General features: G+C 49.4%; 1 protein-coding gene across 5 annotated transcripts in view; it reads right to left on the bottom strand.

Moving 5' to 3' along the window:
- The window catches only part of TSPAN18 (tetraspanin 18), a 180,198-nt gene that overhangs the window by 86,289 nt on the left and 68,731 nt on the right, over positions 1-25,178 (bottom strand). Inside the window, exon 1 of one of the 5 annotated variants that reach the window (XM_019746424.2) lies at positions 22,834-22,853. The exons of 3 other annotated variants lie outside the window; for them this stretch is intronic. The gene's annotated coding sequence lies outside the window, so the exon portion shown is untranslated. Of the gene's footprint in view, positions 1-22,234; positions 22,341-22,833; positions 22,854-25,178 lie in introns of those variants that run through there. One more of the 5 variants, XM_019746425.2, reaches the window with a different exon arrangement.

The raw sequence follows: 25,178 nt of genomic DNA, 5'->3' as shown, positions 1-25,178 counted from the left end.
ACCTCTGCCTCCCAACGTAAGTTTGTCCACAGAAGCCATTCAAGACAAGAGCCCCTCCAAGGGTGAGGCCCCTCCTGAGCCCTCGATCCTTTGGCAATGAGGCCCAAGGCCTGTTGGTCTTGGTCTATCTCTGGGCTTCCCATACTCGGACCCTGCCATGTGCCATGAGGGACCTGAAAAAGAAACCCTAGAGCCTGGCGGTCCCAAGGTCAGATTATAGCATCTGGCCTGGAAACTATCAGGCCTCCTGCAAAGGTTAAGTGGGAGCAGTGACCTGGGACAGGACGACAGTGGCAGACCTGGCTGACTCTACCTATGACCCAGTCTAGACCAGAGGAAACTGGTCACCTAGGCAGGGCCCCTGCGGACTAAAGGCTCCTGGGCCAGCAACAATTGGAGGCACCCAAGAGTCCAAGAACCTCCCAACCAGGCAAGGCCCTGGCCAGCTGGGCACAAAAGCCTAAAGGATGGGGGAGGGGGGAGGCATACAGGAAAAATGATCTTGTGCAGAGTATAAAACCATGCCCTTCCCCGGACTCCAAGAGCAACTGCCCCCACGACGGCTGACTCATGCTTTGCTCAGAATACGAGCACCTGTGAGTGTCTAGCCACAGGCCATACAGCTATTAAGGGGCAGGCCCACGGCATGAAGAGCCACGGCTTTGGAGCCAGACATTTTTGGTTTCAACTCTTGGCTCTACCACTGACACAGGAGAGTTAGCATGTCCCTAGGTAGACAGGGAGGTCCCTGGTGGAATAAACAAAAGACAGTCATATCCTAAAACTTCAGGTTTTGAAATCACTCCTTTGCTCCAGGACATAATGTAACAAGGCCTTGAGGTTAATCATAAAATTCATTTTGGCCTGACAAATGGAGCAGATCTGATAGATAAGAGTGGGTTACTTTGCTGATTCCTTTAGGATGGGCAAGCAGAACACACCTGGTAGAGGAATTTCATTAGAAGGCGCCAGTTCCCTTCTTCAAACAAGTTCCCTTCTTCAAACATCTCCCCTTCCCCAAGCAGGCAAGGGAAGGTATAAAAGTAAGAGCTTTTGCCTCAGTCACGGGCACCCCCCATTCGGGAACCCCTCCCGCTCGGGAGCTGCAACCTCTTCTCCTGCCTCTAATAAACTATCCTCTTTTTAAAACTTTTTGCCTCTCCCTGGTCCCTGTTTCTATTCTTTGGCTTCAGGAGACAAGATCCCAGCCCGCACTCAGAAACTGCCAGCAGATCCAACATCACCTACATCACCACCTACTAGCTGTGTGACCTTAGGCAAGTTGCTTAACCACTCTGTGCATCAGTTTCCTCATCTCTAAACTGAGTGAGAGGAGAAAAGGCATGTAATACCTTTTCTGCGCACAGGGGCTGGCACACAGCAAATTTAGGTGCTAATATTGGTGATACAGGCAACATCCGAAAAGGCCTGCCCATGGACTCCGGTGGATACAAACTTTTGTTTCAGCTTTCCCTATTCCAGGAAAGCTCTTCTTGCTACTCTAGCTCCCTCATTTTGGGGTGTAAAAAGTGTTTTGTATCTCCTATCCCACATCATCTCTCCTCCAACTTGTTAAGGTAGATTTTGTCCTTGTTCCATTTTAATGCTGGGAATGGAGGCTGGGAGTGGAGAAGCTGCTGGCCCAAGACCCCGTAGCCAGGAGAGGGCAGACAGAGCAAAGGGCGCACTCCCTGTTCTCCGAGGCTGCCTTGCCTTGCGTTGCGTGTGCTACAAGACAGGCGAGCAGGCACCCAACCCTAACATACTAATTAATGGAAAACAAGCCCGGCAGGCTCTCTGTTGTGTAAACCAGGGTAGTCTGAGACTCTATGAAATGGACTTGTAAAAGCATACAGGCCCCAGGTGATATGAAAACCCAGACAGCCCACCCTGACGTATTTCTATCAGGCTCAAGTGCTCATCCAGCGACATTCCAGAAACCTTTAAGAGACAGCCAGAGCCTGAGTCCTGTTCTCAGCTCGAATCCGTCAGGAGGCCCCCCCTCTGGAGGGGATTCCACTTGGACACATCAAGTCAGGCAAGACCAGCCTTGTCCTAGGAGCGGTGCAGCCCCTGCTCGTGCCTGAGAACCTGGCAGTGAAACGAACACACCAAGTGGGGCAAGGATTACAAAAGGCGGCAGGACCCAGTGAGAAGTGCAAGGGTGCTGGAGTCATGCAGACCCGGGCTCCCACCCAGCTGCCCATTTCCTAGTGATGTGAACTGGGCCAGTTAATTAACCACTCTCAGCCTCAGTCCCCTCATCTGTGAAATGGGGATAAAAGTCAGTCCTACCTCATAGGGTGTCCTGAGGATTAAAAGGTCACTGGGGTGATCTGTAAAAGCTCACATAACAGTTACTGGCACATGGAAGGTGCCAAATAAATATCAGCCCCTTACCTGACCGCCTTCTAAGAGTCCTTTGATTTGGGGTCAGTAGAGATTTACAAACAAAAACAAAGACAAAACAGTAACAACAACACAAAAAACACAGGAAACCTTTTGCCCACCTTTGATATTCAGGGGGCATCTGGGGCATCTAGGGCACTCGGGTCAGAACATAGCTGGTCTCCCAGCCCTGAGCCCCAACCAAGACCCGTCCCCCCAAAGGCAATCTCTCCGTCCTCAGCTCCACTTCTAACCCTTGGGCAAACTCCTACTGTTTTTCTGGCCACACTAAACTGTCAGAATCTCTGTGTGGTATCTGTCTCCAGGACCAAGAAGAGTTTTATTGAGAAGAGGGGCGGGCAGATTTTTTTTTTAATATTCCCAGCACCAAGCAAAGCCAAGCCAATAAATGTCTCGGGCATGAATGAATGAATGATAGCAATATCCCTGTGGAAACATCAGACATGTCTGTCCTCGCTCAGGCTTCTCCTGAAATGGAATAATTATCTCAACAGTAACAGCACAATAAAAAACTGCACGGGCCTTGTAAACGCAGGAAACCCAGCCTATGTTTATACTGAAGCCTCCTTGCTCTGGGCCTTGGAGGAGCCTGCCTCAGGAATCCCAGGCACAGACCCTTGGGCCCTGGGCTTTATCTCTGTGCTTTCTCCTTCCTCCCATTGTCCTGCTTGGCTCCCCACAGCCCCAGGCCAAGGGCCCAGCTTTGTATGCAAGTGGCAGAGTGGCCCGGACTGCCCCAGAGGTGCAAGGTACAGCAGAAGGGTCGGTCAGTCTTTCCCCTCCTGGGGAAACCTTCCCTTCAGATCTTTCTCAGGTACCGGCTCCCTCACAGCTTGGTTTCCTTAGAGACTTTGAGGGTCAGAGGCTAAAGGGGGGGGGGGGGGGAGGCAACAAATTACCACACTAAATCAGTAGCCAGGATCGTAATTGAGAACGCTAAATCGCGACAGTTAGGAGGGGCGTGGAATGAGGGGCACCAATCCACCCCTCCCAAGCAGAGGGGAGAAACCATGGAGAAGAGATTGCAAAAGCACTGGAGCTTAGAGATGTTTTAGAATCAACCAAACTCAAGGAAACTCAAAGGCCTTAACTCCAAGCCCCCAACTGTGATGGTGAGGCAGGTCTTACATTGAGGGAAGACCCAGGAAAGCAGGAGATAGGGGGTAGGCGTGGCCAGTACCAAGCCTTGGGTTTTAACTGATTTAGAGCAGCTGCCCATAGAGCGGAACTCCGGGACCGGGACCTGTTCTTAGAAGAAATAAGCCCCATGGATCCTGGTCTTCCGGTGTGAGTGGGAGGGGAAGACCAACTCAAGTGGATGACTTCTTTCTCCCTCTCCTCTTCCTCCCCCTCCTCCAGCTACTTGACTCAAATGAGCTTCTCTAATTGTTTCAGGAATTCATGTCAGATGCTGAAGATACAAACGTCTCACAGCTACATCAGTTCTACTCATTTTAGTCAGAAACTAAGTCAAGACCTTTCATGGCTGATGATATGATGAAGGGAGAGAGATTGGATCCTAACAGCAACAGCTCACATTTCCTCAGCGCTGACTATATGCCGGGCGTGTCTGGCTCATCCCCATAGCAATACAGGAAGGATTTTCCGAAGACGAGAAAGATCAGAAAGCTGCCCAATGCCACACAGCTGGTGGGTGAAACAAGTGCTCCAACTCAGTTCCCCTGCTTGTGCCAACCCTGCTCTTTTAATCCCCTTAACTTTGTCCAGCAGGACTTAATACCGTTTCCCCAAAAATAAGACCTAGCCAGACAATCATCTCTAATGCATCTTTTGGAGCAAAAATTAATATAAGACCCGTCCTATTTTACTATAATATAAAATCAGGTCTTATATAATATAACATAATATAATATAATACCCGGTCTTATTTTACTATAATATAAGACCAGGTATAATAAAATATAATATAATATAATACCGGGTCTTATATTAATTTTTGCTCCAAAAAACGCATTAGAGATGATGTCTGGCTAGGCCTTATTTTCGGGGAAACACGGTATTATACATTTGGGGAAATGGATCAATGACTTATCTCTCTTTCGCCCTCAGGAGCAGGATCTTGGTCTTCACGTAGGTTCTGATATTTTTCACAGACTTAGACTGTATCTCCTCAGGCTGCTGGGAAGGGCTCCTCAGATAACTGGGAGGGGTTATAATTCCAGGGCAGAGGAGATTGGCTGGCCCCCAAACACTCATGCTCTCCTTCCAGAGTGAAGAGTTGTGGCTGGCAAGGGCCTGCCCCCCCCCCCCCAGCTACATTTCCCACCTTCCTTTGCACACATGTGGCCATGTGATACATTTTCACCAGTGGGAGGAGGGCTGATGTGAGCTATTCCAGGCCAATGTGATCAATAAGCAGACGAGCCCTCTCTACCCTTCCTTCCTCCTTCCTTGATGGCCTTGAGAAGACACATGTTGGGTGTGGACAGCTGTCCCCACACACACACACTTTCACTAAACGGTTGTATTGTGTTAAGCCACTGAGATTCAGAGTTTACCTCTTACAGGACCCAGCACCCTTAACCAATACCCTAGTCTTTGGCTCTCAATTATTCCCAACCACGTCATCTACAACCGTTCTTGAGGATGCGGGGAAAGAGCCAGGCACCCCGGAGAGTTCAGACAGAAGTTCGTTTAATTCAGGAAACATTTACTGAGCACCTCCTCTACTTGGCCCTGTCTCACCAACATGTAAAAGTTCTCTGGTATCTTCATTACCTCACCACCACCCCCATGCACAGTGGTGACCCTCTCTCTCTTTCCTGCCTTCTACAGCCAGACTTCTCAGTGGAGTTGTCTCTACCTCTCGTTGCCATTTCTACATCTCTCACTCACTTCTCAAGCCCCTCCAGTCTGGCCTTCATCCCCAACCATCCTAAGAAACAGACCCAATAAAGGTCATCCGTTCTCCATTACAGTCATGGTTTGGCGTATCTTAACTTTTTAGAATCTCAGTTCCTGTATCTAATGGCCTCACCTTTCAGGAGCACAACCATCCACACAGCCTGTCTACACACCTGACTGCTTCTGACCCTGACTACTACCTCAGGCGATCACTCAGCTCATTTCTAGAAATGTCAGCAAATATCTACTGAGTGCTAACAACATCCTAGGAGAGGAAGAGGCGGTAAAGAAGATACTATCGCTGTCCTTGAGAAGCTTTTAGTCCCTACAGGCCAGTAAATACCCATTTTCAGATAAAGAAACTGAGGCTCAGAGAAACTAAGTGTCTAAAATAACAGCTGATTGGTGATAGCTTAGGTACTGACCCAATACATAGGCATCATCTGAAAAAGATGATCGATGGAGACGATGTACTTCAAAACGCTTAAAACCTTCACATGAGCCTGCCTCAGAATTCCTGTGTGGAGACAAAGAAAAGAAATAGAAGAATCCGGCGTTTATCTTCTCTTCTACCTTATTTTATCTGTAATGTTCTAATTCAAAGTCAAGTGCTCTCAGTAATTCCCAACGAAGCCTAAGGAAGTGTCTTGGTCTTAATTTCAGCTCCATGTTAAAAAGTCCAATATCGTATTAGTCAAAATTATTTGACCTTAAAAAAGGTTACAACCCTTCTCTGTGCTTCAGTTTCCCCTTGGGGACAATGAGAAGGCTAAAGCATAATGGATGACTGCTCGGAGGTCCCTGCCATCCTCGATGTCTGGAACTCTCACCAGCTTATCAGACGTTGGAGGCGGCCTCCTCTGGTAAGTGAACATTTTATTGAGTGTTTATCTGGTATGTCACACGATGAAAGTCACTGATCTTCCATAATAACCCTGTGAAGTAGGTGCTAGCATTTTATAGATGAGAATACCAAGACACAGACATTGAAGTCATTTGCCCAAGGATACACAGCAAGTAAGTAGTCAAACCAGCATTTGAACCCAAGCAGTCTAGCTCTCCAGTGCTGTGCTGGCACCTGCCACAATCTCATCTATTTGCAAAAGGCTTTGCTCCTGAGGAGTGGACAGTGGGCTACATGATCCTGCGTACTTGCCGTAGCTGATTGGACCAAGGAGGACACCTGTGTCCAGGGCAGCCCACCCCTTGACCTTTAGAGTGTAAGGTATGGTCAGGCTTGCAAAGGGAGGTCAGAATGCATGGCCAATTCACTATGGGGAGCTGAACTGAAACCTGTGAGGGCTTGGGGTCCACTCACTAGATGGTCAAGGTCAAGATAAATTAGCAGACCCTACTAGAAAGCAGAGAAAGCAATGAGCCATCCGGAGGGAGCCCTACCAGAGAGAGAATTTTTCAGACGGTTTTCTGGCTCCAGAAGCTCAGAGGAATCCCATTTTTGCCTCTTGGATTGCCTTAAACCCTGATTGTATCTCGACAGCAACTGCCCTTGAATGGCGCTAGTGCAGATGGCCCAAGGAGCTGGCCGAAACCAGAACCTCTGAGCAAATCGATTCCCTGTCTCCTTACCAGACCTTTCGCTGGGTCTGCCTGCGTCTTCACTAAACCAATATGCTCCCAATAAGTAAGCCATTGGCTCAGGCTCTGGACGTTTCTGTAATATAGAGATTTGTGCTGTCACAATATTTACTGTAATAGGATTTGACAAATAGAACCCTGGTGTGACAGACAGTCTGTATAAAAGGGGAAAAAAAGAGAGAGAAAGGAGGTTAAGAAAAACCCAACCTTCTCGGCTCAAGAAAATGGAAAAAGCGGAGTGCATAACAGAGGGGAGAAAAGTCAATTAAATCATGATAATGACTTCTGCTGCCATGCCCAAGAGCGGCAAGCACGTCTATTAATTAGGATTTCCGTGTTGACTGTGGCCAGGTGACTGAAGAAAACTGCCAACGTCTTCAGTAATAATGCTCTCCTGGAGAGCAAACATGTGAAAATATTATCACCCTGACAATTAGCAGTTTTAAAGGGAACACACACACACACACACACACACACACACACACGTCGGATTCCCTGGGCCCCTGTGATTGGCATGAAATGCAGCAGTTTCTGCAGTCCCCACCCCCATGCCCGAAAGTCAAGATACCTCAACCCCATCCTTATAATTACCTGCCCCTCCATGGTCTCTAATTAGCACTAAGAAGCTCGTTGGGGTGCAAATTCCTTCACAGAAGCACCGAACAGAAGCCTGAAGGCAGCAGAAGGGTTATGGTGTCTGGCCCCCTGCCTCTGACAAGATCAGCCCAAACCACTCAAGAGAAGAGCCTGTCTTCAGGTGATGCTGAAGGAAGGGGGATCAGAACACGCTAACTCCATCTTCAGAACCAGATTCACATCTAGAAACAAGAACCCTCGATGGCTTAGATACCAGTGAATATTCTGAACAATCCATAAAACCTCAGTCTAAGAAGATGACTTTCCCTGTTCAGACAGGCAAAGGCCCCCAGTGTTTGCTAAAGAGGGGCCTGCCAGGCCTGACTGGGGAGTATCAGCCTTGGGAGTGGTGTAAGAGATCACCTAGGCATCTTGGCAAATGGGGAAACTGAGGCTCAAGGAAGTCAGGCTACGTGGTTTTAGCAACAGGGCCAGGACTCTGGCCTAGGCCTAGGCCTCTTGAACCCCAGCCAGGGGGCTCTTTTAGTGATATAATAGGCCATTGTAGGACACGTTGTAATTATATTATGTATATTATATATCAATATAATAACTATGCTATCTAGTGTCTGGCACATGAAAGAAGATCAATAAATAACAGTTAATTCCCTCCTCCCTTCCCCTGCAAGAATAAGAGGCAGGCGTTGACTACTGGGTTTCCTGGGGATTGCTAGGCGGGGTAAGGTGGGGGAGGGCAAAAGAGAGGGGGGTGCTGCAGCTCTGCCAGGAGTGAAGCTGGCTCTGGCCTCCCCTCTTGCTTTTCAGAGGAAAGAAGCAGGGAGTTGAGTCTTAGACGAACATAGGACACTGGGCCAGCCACCCTTCAACAAAGCCTGTGCCATACATCCCACCTGCCCCAATCCGCTGGCAACAGAGAACCCAGGCAAGGAGCTGGGGTGGGGGCCCTGCTGAATGCTCCCTGAGCAGCTGGTGGGGCTGAGCCAGGAAATCCTCTGGCTCTCAGGCCCCAGGCTCTCCCCAGCTTCGGAGCCGGGGGCAGAGGAAGGTCAGGGTCAGGGCCCAGGGAGGATGTATAGAAATAGCGTCCCCTGCACGGGTAGGCAGGGCGGCACTGGCAGGGCTCTTGGAGGAAATGGGCTTTCCTATCATTCACCGTCAGTTCTGTCGCAGCCAAGTCAAACAACAGAGACTTGCCCACATCACACACTTCGCAGAGGTAAAACGTGGACATCCTGACTTGCAAGCTGATGCTCTGCCATCCTAGCCTAATACATGGTTGAGGCCAAAAGAAGCAGATCTTAGCACGGAAAGGATCAGAGGTCTTCGGACAGACTCCCGGGCTTCCCGGATGGATAAGCTCAGCTATGGAACTCTCGTCTCTGGCCTCAGACATCCCATCTACAAAGCAGGAATACGTGCAGGCACCTGTGGGCACTCCTTGTAAGAGAAACTGCACTGGGAGAAGTGCCTGGACCACACTGGCTAACGGTTCAGACCCAGATTCCGGTGGCCTGGGGAGACTCCAGCTTCTGGAGCCTCACTTCCCCATCTGTGGGTGGAGAATGGCCACCTGACAGGTGTTGCACCTGAGGCACTTTGCATTGCACCTGGCACATGGTGAGTGCTCGATGAAATGAGCAGTGGTTGGTATATGAGTTCTTGTGCATCTCAGTGGGAGCTGGAGTTAGAGTTCCCAAGTCTTCCCTCCCCATAATAGAATTACTCATCCATATCCTTGCCACCGCCTCATGTGGGCAGTGACCACCCATGCCTTGACCTTGGGCCTGACCATGAGACTGGCTTTGACTAATGGGATGTCAGAGCAGAGGCATGGATGTCCCTGGATGTCCTGGGAAGGCCCTCTTGCATTCTGGTCAACTGCTGTGAGAAGAATATGTCCTAGAAGCCACTGCCCCACAATAAATGCATAGAGGTGAGCACAGGCCCCAGCAGCTGCTGGTCCAAGGAGGATGAGAGACCCGTGGAGCAGACTCAGACCCAACCTGCAGCCATTGCCAGGAGCCCACCTGGAGTCCAAGCCAGCCTAGCCACGTTGCAGTCCACCCCACAGCCCTTGAACATGAGGATAAATGTTGTTTTAAGCCACTGAGTTTTGGAATCTTTTGTTATACGGCATTATTTGGGTGATAATGAATGCAACTCCCATTTTCCTATGAGAAAGAAAGATGGAGGATGTTGCTCAAGCTCAAGATGCTGGCAGGCAGTAAAGGCAGGGCTGAGACCCAGGACGGCCCCCTGGGCATGCCCTCAGCTGCCTCCCCAGCTTGCTGTGGTGGCGATGTACACCTGTCCCTTGGGTCCCTCCTTTCACTGAGATGGGGCCTCACTAGAGTAGCCCTACCAGACCACACCGGGGCTCATACCCATAGCACGGCAGCAGAGCCTAGCTGGCCACAGACAGTCACTGCCCTACCAGTCACCCTCACCTGGACTTGGGCACTCTGCTTTGCCGTCCTCTCACGCTTCCTTGGCAGGGACAGACTGAGGGAAAAGCAGGCAGCAGTCAGAAGGGAGAGCTGCCAGGCTCTTGCTGGGCCAGGCCACCTCCTGCACCCAGACGGCAGGCAGCGTGGGAGCCAGATCCTTCCAGTAAATCCACATGCACTTGGATTAGGAGGCAGAATGCTCTGGAGACAGCAGGCTCAGGGGCAGCAGGGAGGGACAGGAGAAGCAGCAGTCAGCATCGATTCTCATAGACTCATTCCCCAAGTGATTCTCCGTCAGGGCACAGTCTCCTCACCTTCTCTGAGAAGGCAGCTGTTACAGCAGAAACAGTGTGGTGTTTGCAGTGAGATGGGTTCCAACCTTGGCTCTCCCCTTGCTGGCTGCATGGCCAGAAATAGGTTCCCTGGGCCTCAAAACCCAGTGTATGGAGAAAAGACTTAAAGACTCTCCCCCAGGGTTGCTATGAGGACTTTATGGGTAATGAGCACGAGGATCTGGTAAAAACTCTAAGGCAGTGAGGCATGTTAGCTACTATTCTGCTCAGCTGTTTGTTTGTGCCCAGGGAGCACACAGCACTCAATTCTGATGAACAAGAGGAAAATACACAGATGCCGAAGACAGGTACAAGCACAAACATATCCAGTGTGGTCTCCTGTCAGTTTTAGTCGTAAATGATCCAGGAATGGCAAATGTGTGGCACACATACAACTCCCTGCTAATGTCTCACCCATGGCAGACATTACTAATCGATTCCAGCACTCTTTGCTGATCAACCCAGAAGGGACCTCAGCATCCTTTCAGCCCAGTGCACTGGCAGCCACGGTCACCGGTCTGAACTGGCACTAATGGGAAAACCTATTTTTCTTCCTGGTCTGGTCTAGTAATCTTGTTTTACAGAGGAGAAGCCCAGAGTGGGCAGTAGACCTGTCCCAGGTCACACAGGAAAGCACAACAGTAAACTCAGGTCTCTAGATTCTAATGCCTTCTTTACCTCACCAGCTTTTTTCACACTGACATGGGTTTTCTTTCCTGGACATATTTGAGTAAAGGAAACGACTGGTCTTGCCTGTCCCCTTAGTCCCTGACATGTGAAGTTCAGCAAGATCCTCCCTCTTCTGCTGTAACCCCACCTCCCCAGCTTTCTCTGCTCCAGTCACCTAGCCTTCTTTACGCCCCTGCAACACGCAATCTTGTTTCCCCCTCAGTGCTTTTGGTGGCCCCTCTGCCTCCTAATATCCCATGGCTGGCAGGCTCTCAAGCTCAACTCTCCACTGCCCCTCCTCCACGCGAAGTCTTCCCTGACCATTCGATCTGAAGTGGCTCCACGCCTCAGCCCATTGTTCTGCTCATCGTCTCTTTTCAGTACCTTCAGCGCACTCACCAGGACCTGGGTTTATCGAAGGTATGTATCATCACCACGGCATCCTCAGTGCTTACGATAATCCCCAGCAACGAGTAGCTGCTCAAGAAGCATTTGTCGAGTGAATCTCGTCAATCTCTAGCCACACAGACCCCCTTTACACACATGCACGCGCGCGCACACACACACACACACATACACACCAAGGGCTGGAGGTGCAACGTCAGCAGAGCAGGCCTCCAGACACCCCACCCCAACTCTGAGGGTGCCCCTCAAGTCCAGCAGGCCCTGCCGAGGGCTGGTGAGCAGTGGTGATGCAGGATTAAGCCTCTACATTCTCGGTCACCTTCTAGAATGGTGACAGGTTTCTTCCGGTCCCTAGGTTTAAGGACACTGAGATAACGGGAAAGATGTCCCCAGCCCCCAATTCACCCCACTCTGTATCCAGATCATGTGTGTCCAGGTGGAAAGTGGGTCCCAACTGAGGGCCAGGAAGCCCCCCCAGGAGTGCCCACCCCATGTCACAGGCTGGTGTACAGGTGGGTTTCCATTTCCACACTGGCCAAATCTCGGGCAGATCCCCAGTGGGAGACCCGTGGGAGTCCCAGCTGCATGCCTGCTGGGCACGCCAGCCCTGGGCTTTCTCCCCTGAGGGTCAGCAGCCGATGCCTGTGTGCCTGCCCTCACCCCTCTCCTCTCCATGCCTCCCTCAGCACCACCAGCCGCTACTCTGAAACCTTCATGCTGCCGCTCCCTCACACTACACCCATTTCCACCGCAAAACCTTGGCTCTTGTCATTTCCTCTGTCCAGAATGTTCTTCGGCCAGTTCTTTGCATGACCAGATTCTTCTCATGGTTCAGGTCTTCACAGAAATGCTCACTTCATCAGAGACATATGACCACCCCCCATTGTCATTCTCTCATGTTATTCTGTTTCATATCTTTGTATCACTGTCATTCTCTAAAATCATTGTTTTGCTTTCTTTAGTTTTCCTTTTATCTATCTGCCCCATCAGCCTTAAACCCCATTAGGCTGTATTTTGTAGACCCTGTTTATAGCTTGTATTTCCATCTAGCCGGTCTATTGCAGTGGCTCGGTAAACTGTGAATGAATGAAGGAATGAATGAATGAATGATTCTACCACTGAGCCCTATGGTATCCAGCCCTCCTAGATGGAATTTCAATCTGAAGCCTCAGTATTAACCCAGGCATGGTGCATGGCATGGAACAGACACTTACGAAGTGTCATTCAATGAACGCGCTGTCTTGTTGTTAGGGCCTCAGTTTCCACATCTGTAAAATGAGGTATTGGGATAAAGTCAGCCCTCTTCAAACTGTGTGGCCAGAAAACCCCTGGGACGGGGTTCCCACCCACTGCTTTGCTGCTGCAGGTTACAAATAAGCAAATGAGCAAACGCAGGATGAGGCAGAATTTTCATGAAGCAGAGCGTCCTCCTGGTAAAGCCCTGTCCTTCCTATCTGGTGCTAGGATGGGACAAATCTTCTTTCTTTGGGGCAATAATGGCGCTGGGAGATGGTAGCTGTCTTTTTGTAATGTCCTTATTCTTCAACAGGAAGAAGTTTTCAACCAGATGCAGATGTCAGTTCTTTTTTTTTTTTCTTTTTTTTTTTCAATTTTTATTGGTAAAGGAAATGAAGTCTGGACCCTCCACCCTGGTGCTCTGCTGACTTGCCACAAACAATGAGGCATTTTCCACCACACAATGAAGAATTAAACCGCCTGAGGACTCCTTCGTTGCTTTTGTCTGTTTCCTATTTTGGGCTTCCTTTGAAAAAGAGGTTTTGCAGCTTTTCTAAAGTTTGATGATCTCTGAAGGCTCTATCTCCAAGGCCCGTTCCCAGGGTCTCTATGCCCTTGACACCTCTTCTCACATCATGGCCCGAGTTGCTCAGAATTTTCTCCAGATCTGGGTGTGCTTGCCTCCCAGGTGTGCAGAGCCCAGCTGACAGATGCAGAGGACCTAGGAGGGCTCTGTCCAACCCAGTTCGGCCCTGCACGATGGGTGCCAGTGGTCATTGCTCTCTGGCCACATGCTGCCTCCTAGGCCTCTCACCACCAAGTTTTATGTATCTTGCAACAAAAAGGCAAAATAACAGCCCTTGAGGTGTATTTGCCATGAATGCATCTCGGGCCCTGCTGCTGGGAGTAGTTGAACGACCCCTAAGTTTAGCCTCATTCAGAGAGACCGAGCGTCTGGTTCAAAATCACACAGCAAGGAAAGGCACAAGGCTAGTTCTTAGAGGTCCTTCTCCCAGCAGCACCTGCTGAGCTGAAATTTCAAGAGCCCTTTGGCAGCCTGTCCTGGACATGAGAAACGAAAGCCTGTCTCCAATTTACTCATCGTGTGCCCGCAAAAGCTGGGTGTTGAACACTGGGGCTGTGCCAGGCACTTTAGTGCATTATCTCAACCCACAAATGCAAGCTTGTGCTATGATCCCCATGCTCCCCTGTGGAAACTGAGGTTCTGTGAATTGCCCATGATCCCACAGGAGTCCTAAGTGGCCCGGTCAGGATTTGGGCTACATCCGTTCCAAGTGCCCCCTCTTCCTTTGTGTCTGTCTGTCCCCAAGACATGGCCCCGAGTCCCTGCTCACAGGCATTCAGCTGGCTATTCTCTGCTTGGGGTCATCTCTCTAGAAGCAGCTTGGCTGAGCCCGTCTTGCAGAACAAGGAAGAGAAGGCTGCTGAGGCCAGGAATGGACTGGCAGGGCTGGAGAAAATCTGGGGCTTGGAGATGGCAATCCTCCAGGGCTGCTGTGGGAGTGAGGGAGCTGAGCACAGAGGGACAGCTCCTCCTGTGCGGTGAGGGGTATGTGAGGTGTCTGAAAGGGCAGGCCTAGTGCTGGGGAGTTACACAGAGAGATACAGCTGTGCTGTCCTTTACTAATTAACACAAACACACACACACACACGGAGGATTTATCTCTGCCATCGAGCAAAATACGTAATGGGTGCCCTTTTGCAGTGTTTGTAATGTGTGCCCTTTTGCACACTGACAGGTTCTGGCATGCCCGAGAACCTAAGGCGCCTACTGGTGACGACAGCAGCAACGGCCCTGGGCTGGGGGCTGCCTGTGGCATCCCCTCCCCTCCTTCAGACATCCCCTTTGGCTAAGAACCCACCAGCCCCTCCTCTAGCCCAGTGAAGCTATTTCATGAGCCTGGCATGTGCCTTCATGATAATGATGTCAGATATCATTTCGGGGGTGGGGTTGGTGGCCAGGCAGGTACAGAGCTAGAGACGTGGTCCTGTCATCTGCTAAGGTGCCCTTCTTTTAGTCACCTCTTTGAGCTGAAATTGGCTGGTTCCAAAGGGTAAAAGAGGCAAAGTAACTGCTACTCCTCTAACGTTCAACCCTAATTCATAACTAACTCGTAACTTTATGTAGTAAGGCATTGTCAGATTTTACCTTAATCACGCAGGCACACGTGCGTGCACACACACACACACACACACACACACACCTGGAGACCTCAAGCACCCTAACCTCCAGCCACATTGCTCCTTTTGTCAGAAACACTTCCCTGCCTTTGCCCACGCTGGACCCTCGCTGGGAATGTCAGCCCCACCTTCTCCACCAGGCAAACTGCTCTTCATCCTCTAGGAACCAGATTAGGGAGTTCCTTTCTGTAAAGACAGGTCCGCACCCACCGTCAGAGTTTGCTGCTCCTCTGTTCCAGCAGCACGTGGTATGCCGTTTGTGATTCTGTTTATTTTCATGTTTATCCTCCCCTTTGGACTGCCCTCCATGAGAGCAGCCACTTAGTGCAGACACAGCTTCTATTGTACACCAGAAACAGAACTGTCTTGTCTTCTGGAGGAAAGAAGGACAGAGCAACAACAATCACAGAACTGAGCCCCTAATGCACGCCAGGCACCTCGCTAAACATATTACAAGCTCAAGCTCATTTCATGATTACTGGAACCTCCTGAGGGAACTGAGGCACAGAAAGGTTAAGTCATTTATCCAAGAGAACACTGCCAGGAAGTAGCCGGGTTAGGATTTGAACCCAGGCCTGTAGGACTGCAAAGGACATGTTCTTTGCCCTGGGTAGACCTGCCTGGCCATGGAGGAAAGAAGATTCCTCAGCCTGAAGGCCCACCTCGTGGAGATTGGGGAGGCTTGCTTTGATTAAGTACTGACAGCGGCATTTCCACCAGGTGCAGCATGGAGAAGCAGGCCGATGGCAACACACGGCGTTGCTGGCCGTGCCCACTCCCGGGGTAAACTGTGATAGTTGTCATCCTGGGAAGTGAGCTAACCCTTCTATTCTCCTTCTGGGGGTTCCTTAGTTCACCCACAGTAGCCATCTCCTTTAAGGAGCTTGTTAGCACATCAAAATAGTGCCATGATTGACTCATTGAAAAATATTTGCAGAGCCCCAAACCTACACTTGGAGCAAAAGAGTGTGTTTTTTTTTTTTTAGAAGGCATAAAACATGGCACATGCCATCAAGGAGTTTATCACTAGGAGATTATCGAGCTTGTATTTCTGATTCTACTTCAAGGCTAATTGCAGAGTGTGCCTTTTTCTCCCTCTCTCTTTTCTCACATCCGATGAATGGTGCTGAGTGCCTATTGGAGGCGGTTAAAAAAACCAAACATCAGATTGTGTCAATTAACATCAACAGAGACACAATCTCCCAGTTGGACAGCAACCAGTGGAAAAACGGTAGCCACCGTGTGACAAGGCATAGGCACACGTATGCATGTGAGTGTGTGCATGTGTGTGTGTGTGTGTGTGTTTAAAACTCCAATTATTGGGCCGGCCCGGTGGCTAAGGGGGTTGGAGCTCAGTGCTCCTAACTCCGAAGGCTGCCGGTTCGATTCCCACATGGGCCAGTGGGCTCTCAACCACAAGGTTGTCAGTTCAACTCCTCGAGATCCACAAGGGATGGTCGCCTCTGCCCCCTGCAACTAAGATTGAACACGGCACCTTGAGCTGAGCTGCCGGATGGCTCAGTTGGTTGGAGCTGGACCTGGAGCTGAGCTGCGCCCTCCACAACTAAGATTGAAAGGACAACAACTTGACTTGGAAAAAAGTCCTGGAAGTACAAACTGTTCCCCCAATAAAGTCCTGTTCCCCTTCCCCAATAAAATCTTTAAAAAAAAAAAACCCCAAAAAACAAAAAACTCCAATTATTGACCAGGGAAGTAGAGGTATTTAAACCACATTTGTAGAACTGAAGTCTGTTATTTTGGGGGAAGAGACGGATAGTAACTAAATTATTTAATTATAAATGCCTGCTGGTTTCGTAATATTTAGAAATGACAGTGTTGCTCGTATGTTTCTATTCCTTTAAAATGTAAGAAAAGTGGTATATACCCAAAACATTCGAAAACAGGCACTCAAGTAAAGGTACGCGCATGCCCACAGCAGCACTATTCACAATAGCCAAAGGGTAGAAACAAACCCAAATGTCCATCAACAAATGAATGGATAAACAAATCATGCTATACCCACACAGTGGCATAGTATTCAGCCAGATAAAGGAATGAAGGACAGCTAGATGCTACAGCATGGGTGAACCTCAAAAACATTATGCTAAGTGAAAGACGCCAGACATAAAAGGCTGCCTATTGTAGGAGTCTATTCATGTGAAATACCCAGAAGAGGTAAATCCATAGAGAAAGCAGATTGAGGCGCTGGAGGAAGAGGAGAATGGAGAAAACCTGCTTTGTGGGTAAGGAGGCAACTGTTTTAGAGCTAGAGAAATGGCTGTACAACATTGTCAATGAGCTGACTGCCACTGAATTGTTCATTTTAAATGGCTGATTTGATGGGATATGAATTTCGCTGCAATAAATTATGATTAGTTTCTTAATTTAAGGAAAGCCCGAGCTTTCTCGACGTTATGAAGGAACAAGTGATGTGGGTAAAGCCCTGGGTTCGAGTCAGCCCTGGCCCTACTCTTGTTCTCTCTCTTTCTAACCCTGGGACCTAAGCGATCACTTTTGTGCTCTCTCAGCCTCAGTTTCCTCTTCTACAGAATGGGGCCTCGCCAAGCTGTGTTGGGGGATCCAGCAGGCACTAGGTGGGAAAGATGTTTTGAAAATGTGAGCTGTATGAAGGTAACATTTACGGAGCACTTATGGGTCGAGTTAGTGCACTGAGCACTTCTCACTGTCTATCTCATTCAAACCTCGTAACAAACCCATTTTACAGAAGGGGTAGCTGAAGTTTAAAGAAAATCAGCAGCAGAGCGGATCTCAAGCCCAGCCTGCTCTCAACATAACACCACACTACCATGCTGGTTATCCATTGTTCTGGACAGCTGGGTAAGCTGTGCTCAGTGCATATCGAGATAAACACCAAGCACCAACCCCCTCCAGATTCAGGAACCAACCTCTGCTCCACACTGATGTCCAGCATCAAGCAAGGAACCAGGTCGTCGGCTTCACGTCTCACCAACTGGCCCCCGCTATGGGCTTGTGGCTTTTTGCTTCTCAAATGGCTTCTTCCTGATTTCTTGGCACCCACTGCTGTGAATTTTCCTGAAAGTGAACTTCAAATTCAAATCCTTTTGTTTCAAAAACAACATTGTCGAACAGTCTTCATGTGCTACGTGCCATACTGGGTCCTGGAGAAGCAGAAGTGGTAAGCCCACGTCCCAGCTTCAAAGAACTCGCAGTGGAGATAACCAGGAAAACCAACGAGTACTTGCAATTATTATAAACTCCGTGACAGACATCTGCTCAGGGCACGCTGGGTGTGTGTCAAAGGAATTCACAGGCAACGAACTCAGTGTGGCATAGTGTCAAGAAAGCAGACTCTGGTTCTAATCTCCTTCTGCCCCAGCTGAACTGTGTGACCTTGGGCAAGTCACCTAACCTCTGCACCTCATTTGTAAAACGAGGCTAACTATGGCTGCCTCAAAGGGTTGTGCTGAGGATGAAATAATTGAGACCATGTGAAGGGCCTTAGAATGAGGCCTGACGCATGGTCATGGCTACATGATTAGCTTTAGCCCTTGTTATTACCATGGTCTCTGCCTGTGTACCATGTAGGCATGGGAAGCGGGTAAGGCACGAAGTTCAAGAAAGACACATGGTGAACCACAATAGATCCAAGCGCCAAACTAACTCAGGCCTGTTAGCAAGTGAAAGTCCATGAGGAAATCTGAGCCCTGTACGAATAAGGGCAATCAGCAGTCATCGCAAACCCTGGTGAGGGAAACATAACCCAGAAGACTGTCCACAAACCCAGGTCCGTTGGGAAGGCGAATATCAGTTTCCAAGAAATGTCAAATTATATCCCCCTCTCTCTGTGTAACTGCCAGGCCCCAGGGAGTAATTTCATGTTCAAATTGCTTTTTAATCCCATGAGATTGCATCCCCTAACCCCCACCCCCGTGGTTTCTAGAGGATACCTTTGCACAGTATTACCTGCTCCTCTACGGCTAAGAAAACGTGAAAGCCACAGATCAGGTGATGAGCCCTGGTGTCTCCTTTCTGGAAAGACAGGTGAAATGAAAAGCAGAAGCCTGTGGGAAGCCTGCACCTAGGGGATCCTTCCTTATATACAAAGAGGTATAGGAATTTTCTGCTCAATTTCCGGTCTCCTCTCCTGTACCAGGTCTGTCCAACACCACAGCTCTTCTCTGGATCTAGTTATAGAGACACCAGCCCCAAGAGCGGTAGGAGCAGGGTGCTAAATGGAGCAAGACTGTGGAGGTTTCCAATCTTCCCTCCACCTCTTCTTTCTATGAGACCTTGGTCAAGTTACTTCACCTCTCTGAGCCTCAGTGTCCTCATCTGTAAAATGGGAATAATACCACTTTTCTCATAGGGTTGTTGCAGGAGCAATAAAACTTCAAATGAAGCATGTGGCACATAGTAGAAGCTTACAGAAACAAACAAAAAACCCCAACTAACGCCTCCTGAATTACTAAAACAGTATTTCCTCCTAGTCCCATTCCATTCTCAAACCTACAGGAAGGAGGCTGCTTCCCAGGACACTCCCCAGAGTCAGGCATTCAAGAAGACCCCTCCAGCTCGGAGCCCTGGAACCCAGCCAGCCCCACAAGGCCCCGTCTCTGCTGCAACCAGAGTCTGGATCTGTCTTCTCATCTGGATCCCACTGGAGGCACCTCTGGCTTGATAGCCACGTCCAGCCTGTCTCGGCTCTCCCTCTGTGCCAGTGTTCCACACTCCACAGAAACGGTTCCCTAGTGCCACAGGGGATGCCACCAACCCCCAATTTTCAGATGGGGAAACAGACGCTCCAAGGCACTGACTTGCTTGAGGTTCCCAGGCCAGTAGGCAGTACAGCTGATATGCAAACCCAGTATAAATGCCAGACTCTCTAATCCATTCAACCAGTATCCCCAACCTCGAGTAGCTCCCCTCACCCACCATAGTGGCCATATCCACACCCCCTACATGCTACTTTCACTCATGTTACCTTACACATATCCCCTCTGGACTATTCTGCTCTGAAACTTCTTTCAAATGACTTCAAACCTACTCAATTTGTAAACTCAACCTTGTCTTAAGTAATACTATCTAGGAAACCATGGGTTTGCTGTGTCAAATACACTTTATCAAATACTCATTCAAATAACAATATAACCATTGAAACGGAAAGTGTTCTAGTTCACATGAGCTCTATGGAAAATCACCTAACATGCCACATGCCACCGATTGTTCATGCACTTCCTCCCTGCTCTGGAAGTGTTGAAGGAACCGGCCTCCCCGTTATATTTGATTTAGATCTGCCCGTTATGTTTCGATTTTTCAGCCAATATTCCAAATATTGTTGGGTTGAGACTTTGTGGAATGAGAAAGTGTTTGTTAGCCCCAAGACAACGTAGACAGATTTTTACAGTGGAACACATGACACAAAAAGGATACCTTCGACCATTTTCTTTAGCTATCCAAGCAAGTTTCAGGCTGTCCATGCAGACACCACAAGGGCTACAGTTAAGCAGCTACATGTCCTGGGGAAAGCCCTGGCTTCTTGGACCCCCACCCTGAACAGGCCGAGTGCAAGTTCAGCTGACATGGGCTTGTTATAAATGAGGCTGGAAAATCCACAACAGAGTCTTACTTATCTTTGGAGACCCCTTCCCCAGCATGGTGCACCCAACAGGCACTTCGTAATTGTTTATGAACTACATACGTTGAACTTCATAAAGTGCAACCACATTTTAAAGGAGGAAAGTGTACTGGGTTGAATAGTGTCAGTTTCCCCAAATCCGTGTCTATCGCAACCTCACAACATGGCCTTATTTGGCAAAAGGGTCTTTGCGTATATGCTCAGTTAGGACGAGGTCATACTAGTTTCGGGAGACTAAACGAAATGATTGTGTCTTCTAAGAGGTGAAGACACACAGAAAAATAGACATACAGAAGGGAAAAGACTATGAAGATGGAGGCAGAGATGGCAGTTGTCAACAGATGGATGTTAACCAATGGTCATTGGTGCCAATTCAACCCCAATAGGAATCCCTTTTTGGGGTGCAGTGAAGAAGGAAACTTGATTCAGTGCAAACAGCTCAGCTGTGATACAGCACGCCATGGAACAGCTCAATTGTGTTACAGCTCAACTATGAACCAGCATGGCTGCAGCGGTGAGACAGCCCTGGGGCGAGGCGGCTATAAACCAAGAATAGCGAGGACTTCCAGCAATCACCGGAAGCTGGAAGAGGCAGGTACGATTCCTCCCTAGAAATTTAGAGTGAGCGAGGCCCTTGCCGGCACCTTGATTTCATACTTTTAGCCTCCAGAAATGTCAAAGATTACACTTCTTTTGTTTTAAGGCACTCAGGTTGTGGTAACTTATTATAGCAGCCCTTGCAAACTAATACAGAAGGCAAGCATGGAGACCCAGGGAAACCAGGTGGCTGAGCTGAGGTCCCACAACTAAATCTCAGAACTGGAACAAGAACTCAGGCCTCCCAGCCTGGGTCTTGATCTCACCCTGAGAAGGACAGTACTTCCTAGAAGCCAGCAGCCAGAACAAGATGTAAACACCCAGCCCCTAGGCCCCAATGGTCCCTAATTTCGCTTGAACATTGAGAAAAATCCTTGAGATAATAATTGCCTCAGTGGAAGCAGCTTATTTTATTTTTAACTTCTATATCACAAAGAGCTGTGAAAAGTGGCTAGAAACGTCCTTAGCCAGGTCTCTCTGTGTGTTCTGACTGGCTTTTGGGACAGATGCACACATCTGTGGCTCCCATGAGAGCTGGCTTTTTATTCTGCCAAGAACCCCCACCCAGGCATCGATGAGACCCAACCGTCATGAAAAGTGGTGACCAGCACAGTTTCTTCTGGGTAGACATCTCTGGGCTGCTTCGGCCTGTGGTCAGGAAGACCCACGCCCACTACCAAGAGGTCCCAACACGCCCTGCCCCCCAAGGATGGCCGCAGTTTCGCTGCTAAACAGCCAAACCAGGAGAAGGTCTGTAACTTCTCCATAAACTGATTTCTCCCCCTGAGTTTTCACCAGGCAACCCCCGAGAGGCAGGGCTTGTGGCTCTCCCCAGTGTGCTTCAGTGGGGAGAGCCACAAGCCCTGCCTCTTGTAGCTCTCACCTCCACCCCAGAAGTCACTAGGGGAGGGGAGGGGAGTGGTTCTCTTGCTCTCCCTTCTCCCCTACCCACCCTCCTCAGAAATGCAGCCCACTTGTTGTTTTGGGCTGAGGTTTATAAATGCCTTTGGACTTGAAAGAAACATTTAGACCCAAACCTTAAAGATAAACATACCACTGCAAGCATGGCAGCTATCAGAGAGGAGTTCTGAAACCTCAGCCTGCAAAGAATCACTCATCCACTGAACACTGGTCTACAAATATTAGTTAAGGGGCTTCCAAAGGCTAGGCTCAGTGCTGAACTGAGATGAATAAGACCTGCCTCCTTTCCTCCCTCCGTCCCTCCTTCCCTCCTTCCCTGTTTTCCATCCACAAATACTTACTGAGCTCTTCTATTACTGGCAGACACTGTGGTGTACTCTGGGTCCACAGAAGAAGAAGAAAACAACTGGTATGGACCCTGCCTGTGGCCCTAAGTGAATTCAACATCTAGAAGTAGAAAGAGTCAAGGAAGCAGAGTAAAGGTAAATAACAATGTAATCTGATAACAACCATGCAGTCAGGCTCTGGGCTGGCCACATTCTAGTCTTATTTTCAAGGCTCAAATGCTGGTCAAATGTCCATCTGAGTGCTGAGAAAATACTGCTGGAATGAGATTCTGACGCAGGGAGGGAGTAAGAATCGTAAGTGCTTTGCCCAAAGCTGAGTTCCTCTCTCTCTGGCTCTTCCAACGAGCTCCTTCCCTATCCTCTGAATTCCTATCATTTTTCTTAGCAGCCTGAACAATCTCTGAGTTACCTCAGCTCAAAAACTCAGAGACAGTTCTGTTCTTGCCCCATCCAATTCATTCCAAAGTCCTATAGAGTCTCCCATTGCCTCCTGCATCTGCCCCCTTCTCTCTACCCCAGCGTCTCTGCTGCACGAGGCCTGCACCCTGTATTGCTTAGATAGTTGCAGTAGACAAGTCGCTGCCATCTCTTACCTCTTCAGCCCATCCTCTGCACCCCTATCAGAGCAACTAGACCGCCGACCTGATCCAAAACCTCCAAAGGCTCCCCCAAGGCTGAACAGGTAAGTCCCAAGTTCAGCATTCCAGAACTTGTACAATCTGGCTCCAACCAACCTTTCAGGCTTAATGGTTCACTACTCTGCTACGTGTTCCCAGAATTACCACCAAAAGGTATTAGTCCTTCTTTGATGGAAACATACACCCCATGTTTTCCCATGTCCAAGCATTGACAAATGTGGCTGCTCCCCCGGGAATGTCTTCCTCCCAACCTCAGCCCTGTAAGGCCACCTCGATAAAGCCTTTCTCCACCCCTCTCCCACTTTTGTCCTCTACAAAGCCTTAACTCTCCTTGTGGATTTTGCTTCTGGCACTATTCAAACTTAAGGGCAGAAACATAGTCATGGGGACCAAGGAATAACCTTTAATGCCTGGTAGGGCCTGGAAAATGTCAAGTACTCAATTGATGGGAGGTAAATAAAATTCCCTCCACGTTGCTCCCCCATACACTGCTATCCCACCACTGTCCCTACTGTCAAGGGGCGGGTGCACCAGTTTACCATAGAAGCGCAATGTTACAGTAATAACATTACAAATAATATGAACAAGAACAATAATACAAGTAATGGGTTTGAGCTGACTCAGGGGAGGGCTTCCCTAGTAAAGCCCTCAGCGTAGTTTTCCCTCACCGTTTTTTCTTCTCTCCCATTATGTTGGGAAACCAGTCTCAACAAACTGAGGGCTTTGAAACCAGTCTCAACAAACCTCCCAGCTATATGCTCGGGTCCCCCCATCATCTGTAGCCCCCCCCCCCCCCACCCTCCGCAGATCCTCAACCACCTCTTCCCTGGGTTCTTAAGTCCCGACAAATGTGTGTGTGTGTGTGTGTGAGTGTGAGTGTTTATATGTGTGTGTGTATAAGTGTGTCTGTGGGGGGCCGTGCACAGTGCCCATGCCCCAGCCGGTCCTTCCTGGGGGGCAGTCCTGTTCTATCTCCATTATCTGGTCTCTTGGCTCCGGCTTTGGCCCCTGTCATCCATTTTCTATGCAACAGCCAGAGATTTACTTAAAATGCAAATTAGAACTTCAGAGCTCCTCTGCGAAAATCCCTTGGAAGGCTTCTCATTGCACTTGGAATAAAATCCAAACTCTTCAAAGGCCTGCCGTCCCCACCCCACCCCCCCTCTCACTTTATCTCCCAGTGCTCTGCCTACCTATCCAGCCACATCTAGCATTGCTTCTTGGGGTCCCTGAACACAGCTTTGTGTTTGCTGCTCCTTCTCCTGGAGGGTTCCTAACCCGTCAAAGACCTTTGCGGACCTGCCCAGGGACTTGCTCCCAAATAACCACCTACTGCCTTTTCCACCGGGCGAGGGACCTCCCCCCATGCTAATGAGAGAGTTTACATAGAAGACGGGAGGAGAGGGGGATCTGTCTTTGTCCACCACTTGACTGGCTGCTAAGAATGAATTATCATCAAGGTTTTCAAGTCTAGAGTGGGTCACCTGGCCTGGGTTCAAATCCCAGTTCTATCTCTTAGTGTAATCTGGGCAGTTACTCCATCTTTCTGTGCCTCAGTTTCCTTGTGTATAAAGGAGGAATGAAGATGGAAGCTCCTCTTCAGATGAGCGTTAAAATGAGCTCGTAAACGAGACACTGCCACACAGGGCGCTGTGCACCCTCAGCACGTGCTGCTACCACTGGAGATTTCCCACCGGACCAGGGGTCTCTGAGCCTGCCATGCCCTAGGTCTGGCTTACAAAGAGCCCTGATCACCCCGCAGACCTCATCCCTCTAGCACAGAGTGGCCCCTTCACCCGTAGAACTTCCCTCCTTCACAGTCACATCAGAGTCCGGGGTGGGCCCCTCAGGTCTGCAGGGGGGCAAACAGCTCTCAGGACTGGAGTGCGGACAGGGGTTTGGGGTATGGCCCCAAGTCACGCGGCAGGAAGAAACCTAGCCAGCCTCTAATCTGGACTCCAGTGCCTGGGGTGGTGACAAAGCAGGTTTCCCCAGACTGGTGGCCCCTGGAACACGTCTTGAAAAGGCATGCTGCCTTCTCCAACCCCCCACTTGGCACCCCACGGGCCTCTTTCCCACCCTGGCCAGGGACAACTTCACCTGAGTTTCCCCTTCATTTGTGGAGATGGGGAGCGGGCCCGGGACTTTGGGAAGCATAGTGGGGCCCTTCTGGCCAGAGCCAGCCAGAGAAATAAAAACCTTCTGTGGGGAGGAAAGCAGGGCTTCTCCAAGGCCTAGAGCCCGAGAGTTATTCAGCTCCTTCCTTTAGATAAATAAGACTCAATAGCCCTGTCTTGTAA

The sequence above is a fragment of the Rhinolophus sinicus genome, linkage group LG06, assembly GCF_036562045.2.
Source record: "Rhinolophus sinicus isolate RSC01 linkage group LG06, ASM3656204v1, whole genome shotgun sequence".
In the NCBI taxonomy this organism is placed as follows: Eukaryota; Metazoa; Chordata; class Mammalia; order Chiroptera; family Rhinolophidae; genus Rhinolophus; species Rhinolophus sinicus.
The sequence above is the reverse complement of the archived record's forward strand: the minus strand, read 5'-3'. Positions and strand labels throughout refer to the sequence as shown.